The 8,341-nt window shown below is 44.9% G+C and overlaps 1 pseudogene; it reads right to left on the bottom strand.

The window, feature by feature from the left end:
• Positions 1-1,317: 1,317 nt before the first annotated feature.
• Positions 1,318-1,431, bottom strand: LOC123617790 (U2 spliceosomal RNA; annotated as a pseudogene).
• Between the last annotated feature and the right edge of the window lie 6,910 nt (positions 1,432-8,341).

Genomic DNA, 8,341 nt, shown 5'->3' with positions numbered 1-8,341 from the left:
GGAGCCAGATCCAACGAGAACTGTAGGAACCTGTGAATATTTGGGTGTGGTTGGAGTCATCCTTAGATGGAGGGTGTGGTGGGAGCGGAGAAAGAGAGTAGCTTTGGAAAACAGGCTGAGGTTTGGAATTAGTTCTCTGAGAAGGAGGAAGCGGTAGATGTTTCTTTTCTTTTACAGCGGTACTGGGGATTGAACCCAGGACCTCGTGCATGCTAAGCACTAAACACTCTACCACTGAGCTGTACCCTCCCCCGCTCAGCATCTTAGATTTGATGAGTGCTGCTCACTCTCCATTTGCGCCCCGCCCCCCCAATATCTGCCTCAGTACGTGCCCAGGGGGGTGATGGTCTACGAAATGCACCCCACGCTGTAAAGTTGGGCTTGACACACTTCTAAGGAATCAGACCTCAAACACCACCCTAGATGGTTGCCGTCCTTTGCCCACACCCTGTTGTCTCACCCTTCGTTGTCTCCTGGGAACAATAAATTCCTGTCTGGGTGCCATCTGCTTCCTGCCAGGACCCTGACAAAGGCACCATGCATCCTCTGTGCGTACTATTAATCCTCATGACAGCCCTGGGAGGCATTTTTCCGTTGTGTAGATAAGGAAAATGAGGCACAGGAGGCTGGGGGGCTTGCCAGTTATGATGCCCCCGCCCCCACCCTGGTACCCGGCAGCAGGAAAGGCCACGGGACTGGCCCTGGCCTGTGGGCCGCCAGGAGCAGCACTGGACACACAGGAGAGGGGTGGGCTGTCCCCGTGCCCCTCCCTCTGCCCGGGCGGGTGCGGAGACTCCGCGGGCGGAGGCGTGAAACGCGCAGAACGCCGTGTGCCTCTTCCCTGCTGGGGAGCCAGCTTCCTTGGCGCCGCAGCCAGCCTTGCCTGAGTGAAAAATAAACTTCTCTGTGTCAGCCCAGAGATGCGTTAACTTGCGACCCGTCCCACGCAATACGCTTCTCTAAGGTCACTTAACTAGTGAATGGCAGGACCAGGATGCAAGCAGGACACGGGCAGGAAGCAGGAATTAAATCGGAGGAAGAAAACACCCCACGCGGCGTTGGGTCAAGTGAAACCAGAGCCAGGGGCATCTTTCCACTTTTTCCACAGCCCTTCTACACCGACTAACCATCCATAACTGTGGCGCCACCCATTAAAGGTAGGAGCTTCTGTTTCTCTGGTACTTAACGTGTGCCAAGCCATGCGTTAAAGGTCTTAGCTGATCCTCTCCTGAGATGTGCAATATTACCCATGTTTCTTATTTGCAGAAGCTGAGCTCACAGAGGTTAAGTAATTTTCTAAGTTCCCATGGGTGGTAAGTGGGATTTTTTTTTTATGCTCCAAAAATCTATTTAATATATTTACATATCAGATATTAAACTGATAAGGACAGGTACTACACTTGATCTTAGCCCCAAAGGCCGAGAAGTCATAGCACTGGGATCTTAAACTGCATGACATCAAAGCCCAACTGTTCATTTCTACAGCCTCCCAAGACCATTGCCAATGCCAGCAAGGAGAGGTGCTATGAAGATGCAAACTTGCACACATGCTCATAAGTTGGACCACAAGTAGGATGGAAGGGAGCAGAGCCGATGAACCCCAAATGTTGAAAACATCCCCTAAGGCCCTGCCACAGCATCTGAACTTGTGCTGTCAGCAGCGAAGATAAAGAAGCTCCCCCAGCAGATGGTTTTGAGCTGAAGAACTCCGCTGCTGCTCCTATACTTGAAGCAGTTTCTGTTTTGCAAGGCCAGTGGGTCAGGTTTGGGGAACCAGCTTGTGTGAGTAAATGGATACCATGGAAACTGAGAAGCGTGCTCACCACCGTAGCATCCAAGCACAGGCGACCACAGGGTCTTGGCTGTGGTGGGACAATCACGCATCAGCAGTTGTACGTGCCACTGGGCAGACCATTCTCCTGGGAGATGATTACATCTGGCTACGAGTGGGTCTGACCTGGTTGGTGTCCGGTGTCCAGATGCCCATTCCACACACCAGGGTGATGATATTAAACATAGCAGGGATTTCTGAGCCTCCAACACTCCTTAGTCTCTCACTTAGCAATACCATTTTTTTACTCTATGATCCTGTTTATTTCTTAACCAGTCTTCCATTTGGCGCATATAATTACATTAACACTAGCAAAAAATTCATGTTAGGGAGGCAAGAATATACACATTTTTAAATGAAATTATATAAGATAACATTGCCTAAATCAAGTGCAGCCTCATTTAGGCATTTCCCCTGTCACCCCTGTCATGGTTTGTGGCACAATAAACAACATTCATATATCCAGGTACATTGACTTAAGGTGTTTTTTGTTTTTTTGTTTTTTCAACCTAGCTATGGTACTATTTCTTTTCTTACTAAAGGGTTTTTACCCGCCAAGGGAAAAAAGTGATTTTTAAAATGGAAGAATGGGGGAGAATACAGCTCAAGTGGTAGAGTGTGCACTTAGCATGCATGAGGTCCTGGGTTCAATCCCCAGTACCTCTGTTAAAAAAAAAATTAAGTAAATAAACCTAATGACCTCCTCCACCAAAAAAAACTTTAAAATAAATATGGAAGGAAACTTCCTTTTCCGGTAATATGGTGGAGTAGGTATCCTGCAAAAACAATGCTAAATAAAACAAATATTAAATACAATAATTTTAAGACGTTACTTTTGAATATACAAGTGCATTCTTTTTAAAACATTTTTTTGCGGATTTTTTCTTTCAGTTTCATCAAGATATAATTGACAAAAAAAGATGTAATTGACAAAAAAGATGTAATTGACATACAGCTCTGTATAAGTTTAAAATGTACAACATAATGACCTGATTTATAAGTGTTGTGATTACCGAATTAGTTTGGTTAACATCCATTACCTCATATATTTACCAAAAAAAGAGGAAAAATTTTGTTCTTTTCTTGTAATGAGAACTCTTAGGATTTACTCTCTTAGCAACTTCCAAATATACCATACAGCAGTGTTAAATATAGTTGTCATGTTGTACGTTACATCCAATGACTTACTTAACTTATAACTGGAAGTTTATACCTTTGACCACCTTGATCTATTTCTACCTCCCTCCATCCCCTGCCTCTGGTAACCACAAATCTAATCTCTTTTTCTACACATTTTGTTTTTATTTTAGATTCCACACATGAGTGATATCATAGTATTTGCCTTTCTCTTTCTGACTTATTTCACTTAGCATAATGCCTTCAAGGTCCATCCACGTTGCCACACATGGCAGGATTTCCTTCTTTTTTGTGGCTGAATAGTATTCCATTGTTTACATGCTACATTTTCTTTACCCATTCATCTGCCAGTGGACACATTGGTTGTTTCCCTGTCTTGGCTATTGTGAATAATTCTGCAAGTGACTTGTACGTTCAAGAAAGCAGGGGAAATTCTCAGGAGTCAAAATGGAGACTGGGGAATTATACAGGTAAGCAGGTGTTGGCAGCTTCTATACATAGACCCCATGGAGGAGTTTAGCAGTCTCAGTTTCCAAGAGCTGCGGGTTTTAGTGGCCTCGTGGAGGAAGGAGACGTGACCTTGAATCCATGCAGGTAGGGAAGTTGGAAATAAGACCCCTCACATATTATGCCACACTCTGCATAAAGGTGGACCTGGAAATCTCTATGCACCAGCAAAGACAAAACAAAGAAACTCAACTGCTTTGACCTTGACCCTAGATGTATAGAAAAGTCTTTTGAAAACATATAACCCTGGTCTTCCCTCATATGGATTTAAGGAATGAATTTGAATCACCTGGGCTGTCCAGAAACCCCATGACTGAGAACTTTTAACTTATAGTGGTCTTGGATTGAGGGCATGTGGCAGAATTAAAGGGAAGATCTCTTTGGAGGTTTGCACGCTCGGCTAAAGTTTCATGTGATCCCACAAATACAGCTCAGTCAGTGTGATGTGAGTTTGTAGCCCCAGTTACAAAACACAGGAGGAAACCAGCTGCAGCAGGAGTCAGCGGGACGAGCAACAAGAGGTTTGCCCCCCCAGGGACATCAGACGCGGGCATCTCTCCTTTAGAATCTAAAGTGAGCATTTCACGAGGTTTAAAGAACTAAAAAGCGGGAATCAGAAACAGGAGCAAGAAATAAGAATGCTATCAAAAAGACCAGACAGATTTGAAAAAAGAAACGTAGTACTTATAAAAATAAATTAAAATATGTATATGTATAACTGAATCGCTTTGCTGTACACCTGAAACTAACATGGGAAATCAATTACCCTTCAATAAAAAATAAGAATTAAAAATAAATAAATAAAAATAATATAATTATAACAATGGAAATTAAAACCCAATGGTGGGGGGTATAGCTTAGTATAGTGTGCATGCATGAGGTCCTGGGTTCAGTCCCCAGTACCTCTATTAAAACAAAACAAAACAAAACAAAACAAAGCAAAACAAAACAAAGCAAAACGAAACAAAAGGGTAAGTTAAAAGGTAGACTAGACACAGCTGGAAGAAACCATGTTTTCCCGGGCCTGGAACATTCAGTCTTCTGTCTGTGTATGTTCAGGCTGTAAGCATCCAACCTGATCTGTCTCCTCTTGGGGCTGAGTGTGACAGTGGCTTGATGTCACTTGGGACAGAAGGGACACTCAGTCCTTATGTCAAGTAGGACAGAAAAAGAAAAACAAAACTCCTAGCCTGGAGTTCCCACTGACTACTCGTTGCTTGTAGGTTGCAGCAAAATGAAGGAAGGCAGGCTCAAACTTCTAAAGGAAAGTTTCCTTTTGTACAGCTACTGAGAATGAAGGTTTTCAGAAGCCATCCACACAACTTTCTACTTAGATAGGAGATGATGTTTCCCCCCTTAAATGTGCAAGATCATTTTGGTGTCTCTTCTGGAATTTACCGTACTAATAAATAAACATCTGAAACTTGAAATGTGCAACTGTTTAATGCTGAAATCTCAAGGATATGAGTGTGGTGTGTGTGTGTGTGAAATTTTCAAATAAGCCTGTACTGTGCTTTAATAGACTACTTAATTTTGTTATTGTAAACATAAGACAGGAAGAATTATGAACAGAAAAATACCCAAAGATCTTACCCAGAATGCGGTACAGAGATAAAGAACTGAAAAGTACAGAAGAGAAAGAAAGAAATATGATAAAGGACAGAATGAGAAGGTTTAAAGCTCAGCGAATTGGAATTCCAGGCAAAGAAAAAGAATTATCAAACATTAAACAGAAAGAGTTTTCCAGAGTTGATTCTTGTTTAATGTGAATTGGAGGGAACTCATGCAACAGGAAAATGTTGACGACTACGGTCTGAGGATTACCCCCGAAACTGGATGTTAGAGCATTTCAGCAAACATATCTGGGTTCATTGCCAGTTGTCTTTTCTTGCTTTTCTGTGATGCAGACATGAGAATGGAGGTCAAAGGACTCCTGCAAGAAGTTTGTCGAGGAGTCACAGAGAGATGACTGAGGATGCCACGACCCCAGGAAAGATGTGATAAAAGATGGAGGTGCTCCAAGAGCCAAGGGTATGTTCCTCTGGGCTGACAGATGAGGTAAGGGACAGGGTGAGCGGGACTCTCTCCAGGACTATAATTTGGAAGAGTTTTCTGGAACTCCAGCACTAGGGAGATTAAGTAGTTACCGCCTCGTGGCAAGTTCATGGGAAAGAGCCAGGGGGGAAATTAACTTGTATTTGACATGAAACACACACTCTGTGGGTATTCATCAGAGTAAATTATATGCAGTGGGGATGTTTAAAGGCACTTCCTTCTTCTCCCTGAATGATAAGTACTGTTGGATCATATTGGATGGTCCTCTTGGTTTTTAGTAAACAATCAACAACTCCTGATGCCTATAATCTCGTGTTTAACTGTCTCTACTTATGATTACACGGAGGGTGAATACCCATTACCACAATCCCTAGGAATTGCATAATATTTCCCACCAACCCTTGGTTCCCTGGTCCTCAGCACAATGTGGGACCCCAGCCAGGCTGGCGGGCAGTGCCGTGGGAGAGCCCGGGGTGGGAGGGAGACCCGACCCTGGGGGAGCCGGGAAGTCGTGGGAGCCGGCCTGGCTGCCCAGCTGGAAAGGGATGCAGCCAGCCATCTAGAAGGTGCGGGGTGCTGGGTGGAGATGCGCAGGTGGGCATTTTTCCTCCCTCTGCTGCCCTGATACCAGGACAGTGGCTGCTCACAGCATCTGAGGAGGGCTAAGTTTCCCACTCGCCAGGGGAAGCTGGGGATGCATGCTGGTGGAAGGCACTCAGACTGGAGTCAGGGAAGGGGGCAGCCTGGCCTCTGGCTTCCTCCTCCACTGCTGAGCCCACTGTAGCCTTTCCGCCAGCCATCCATGCAGTAACGACATAGAGAACATTTATGCGTGGGGCTCACCCGATGAAAAGATACAGATGGTTCTAAGAGTTTTTTTTTTTTAATGAGTTGTTAAGGTTTGTTTCTTAATTGTTTGGGGTTTGTTTGTTTGTTTTTTAATCTTAAAACTTTTTTCTTTCCTTTTTTGGGGGAGAGGTGATTAGGTTTATTTATTCATTCTAATTTATTTAATTTATTATTTAATGGAGGGACTGGGGATTGAACCCAGGACCTCGTGCATGCTAAGCGTGTGCTCTACCACTGAGCTATGCCCTCCCCTCTAAGAGATCTTTCAAAGTGGCAGCAGGATTAGGGGAGTCACTCACCCTCGCAGCAAACCTGGGAGGCAGGGAGAGCAGGGGCGAGTATCCACGTTTTAGAGAAAGGGACTGGAGAGGGGCAGTGACTTACTGAAGGTCAGCAGGAGAGCAGGGACCAGGTTCCAAGACCTTCTGACTCTTAATCAAGAAGGCCTTCCATCCAGACTTAGAATTATAAGCATCTTAATGAGCACGTGTGATTTAAGGATGATTTGAAGGCAGGGATCTGGTGTTAATTGCTACCCCCTTGGTGATGCTTTGATAAGCCGATATTCACAAGTGACTGCCTAAAACAAGTGATTATAGAAAATAGTAATTTTAATGTCCATATCGGGACAAGTTTGATCCTAAAGCTCCAACCAGGTGGTTTCTGAAAGCATTTCCCATTCTGGGGTCACAGATTTGGAAATCAAGTAAGGATCCTCATGTTATCCATTCTGCAGATGCAGAAGGAATCTGGCAGCCACAGGTGTTGCCAGGCCCATCACAGGTGTGAGAGCATCACCTGTCACAACCCTGAAAACCCCCAGGTGTTGTAGTCCTGAGTCTCAACCTAAGCAGACATGAGCTTGGAAAAGTAAGAGCGGGATGAAGAGACACAGAAAGAAGGAGGTGGGACAACAAACCCATTTCCCATCACTTGGTTCTGCCACCACCTCCCTGGGACTGGGAGAGGAGCCTGGGACGGTGTTCCTGTGCCAGCATCCCACTCTGGCCAGGGATGAAGGGAAGGCGCCTTCCAACTTTTGTTGGCGCAAACATCCTCCCCTTTTTTTGCAATACCATCTCTTCCCACCCCTAGTAACTACTACTAACCCACCACTACAAACCTACTAGTAGAATTACTAAAATATACTAAATTTGCAAGGGAGGAGGGGCTGTACAGAGGAAAGGAATCACTGAGAACAAACTTGGTAGGGACAGAGCCCCCATTATCAGGAGTTAGTTATTGTAATTAGCTAATTATTTCCTTAGAAGGTAGAAACCCATCATACAAGTTTTTAATGAATTTCTGCTACAGACTTGGTGGTGTGGTGGATACCGAGGGCCACCGAAATCCAGTTAGGGGTGTTGATAGTGGTTTGGGGTTCCTTCAATGGATAACCCCAAGCCAGACACAACAAAGCATGGGCAGTGCAGTAAAAACCACGGGAACTATGGACTTAAAGAGAAAGAGATCAAAGATGGCTTCCCAGTATCCTGGGACGTCTTCAGGGAAATGTTTTCAAGATGCAAGGCAAGTGGCCACTAATGTTGTCACATCTGCCGCGGGACTGGAGGTCAGGGACCAATAATGGCAGCGGATGGTTCACTGGCAGTAGGTGCAATGCTATTAATTTGTCCAAAATCAACCTTAGACAACGTACCTCCACCTAATCTAGTTAGGACTGGAAGGGGGCAGTCTGGACAAGTTTGCCTGGGTGAATTCTGAAGAAACAAGTACCCTACACTTTTTGCCTTAAATACACAAACACACCCGTTCAAACTCTTTGGTGGTCCAGTGATGGTGACCCTTCCTTGTCTGCCTATCTGTTTTGTCGAGAAGATGGAACCGCTGTCCCGGAGTCATGGGCCTGCTGGTAAATTGGGATCCAGAGGTGAAGGGCTAAAGCTCTCGGCTTGGTTCTCCCACCTCGGCGCTGACATTGGGGCCAGGTAATTCTTTGCT

Source organism: Camelus bactrianus, chromosome 26, assembly GCF_048773025.1.
Source record: "Camelus bactrianus isolate YW-2024 breed Bactrian camel chromosome 26, ASM4877302v1, whole genome shotgun sequence".
NCBI classification, from domain to species: Eukaryota; Metazoa; Chordata; class Mammalia; order Artiodactyla; family Camelidae; genus Camelus; species Camelus bactrianus.
This window is presented reverse-complemented; position numbering and strand designations above follow the sequence as displayed.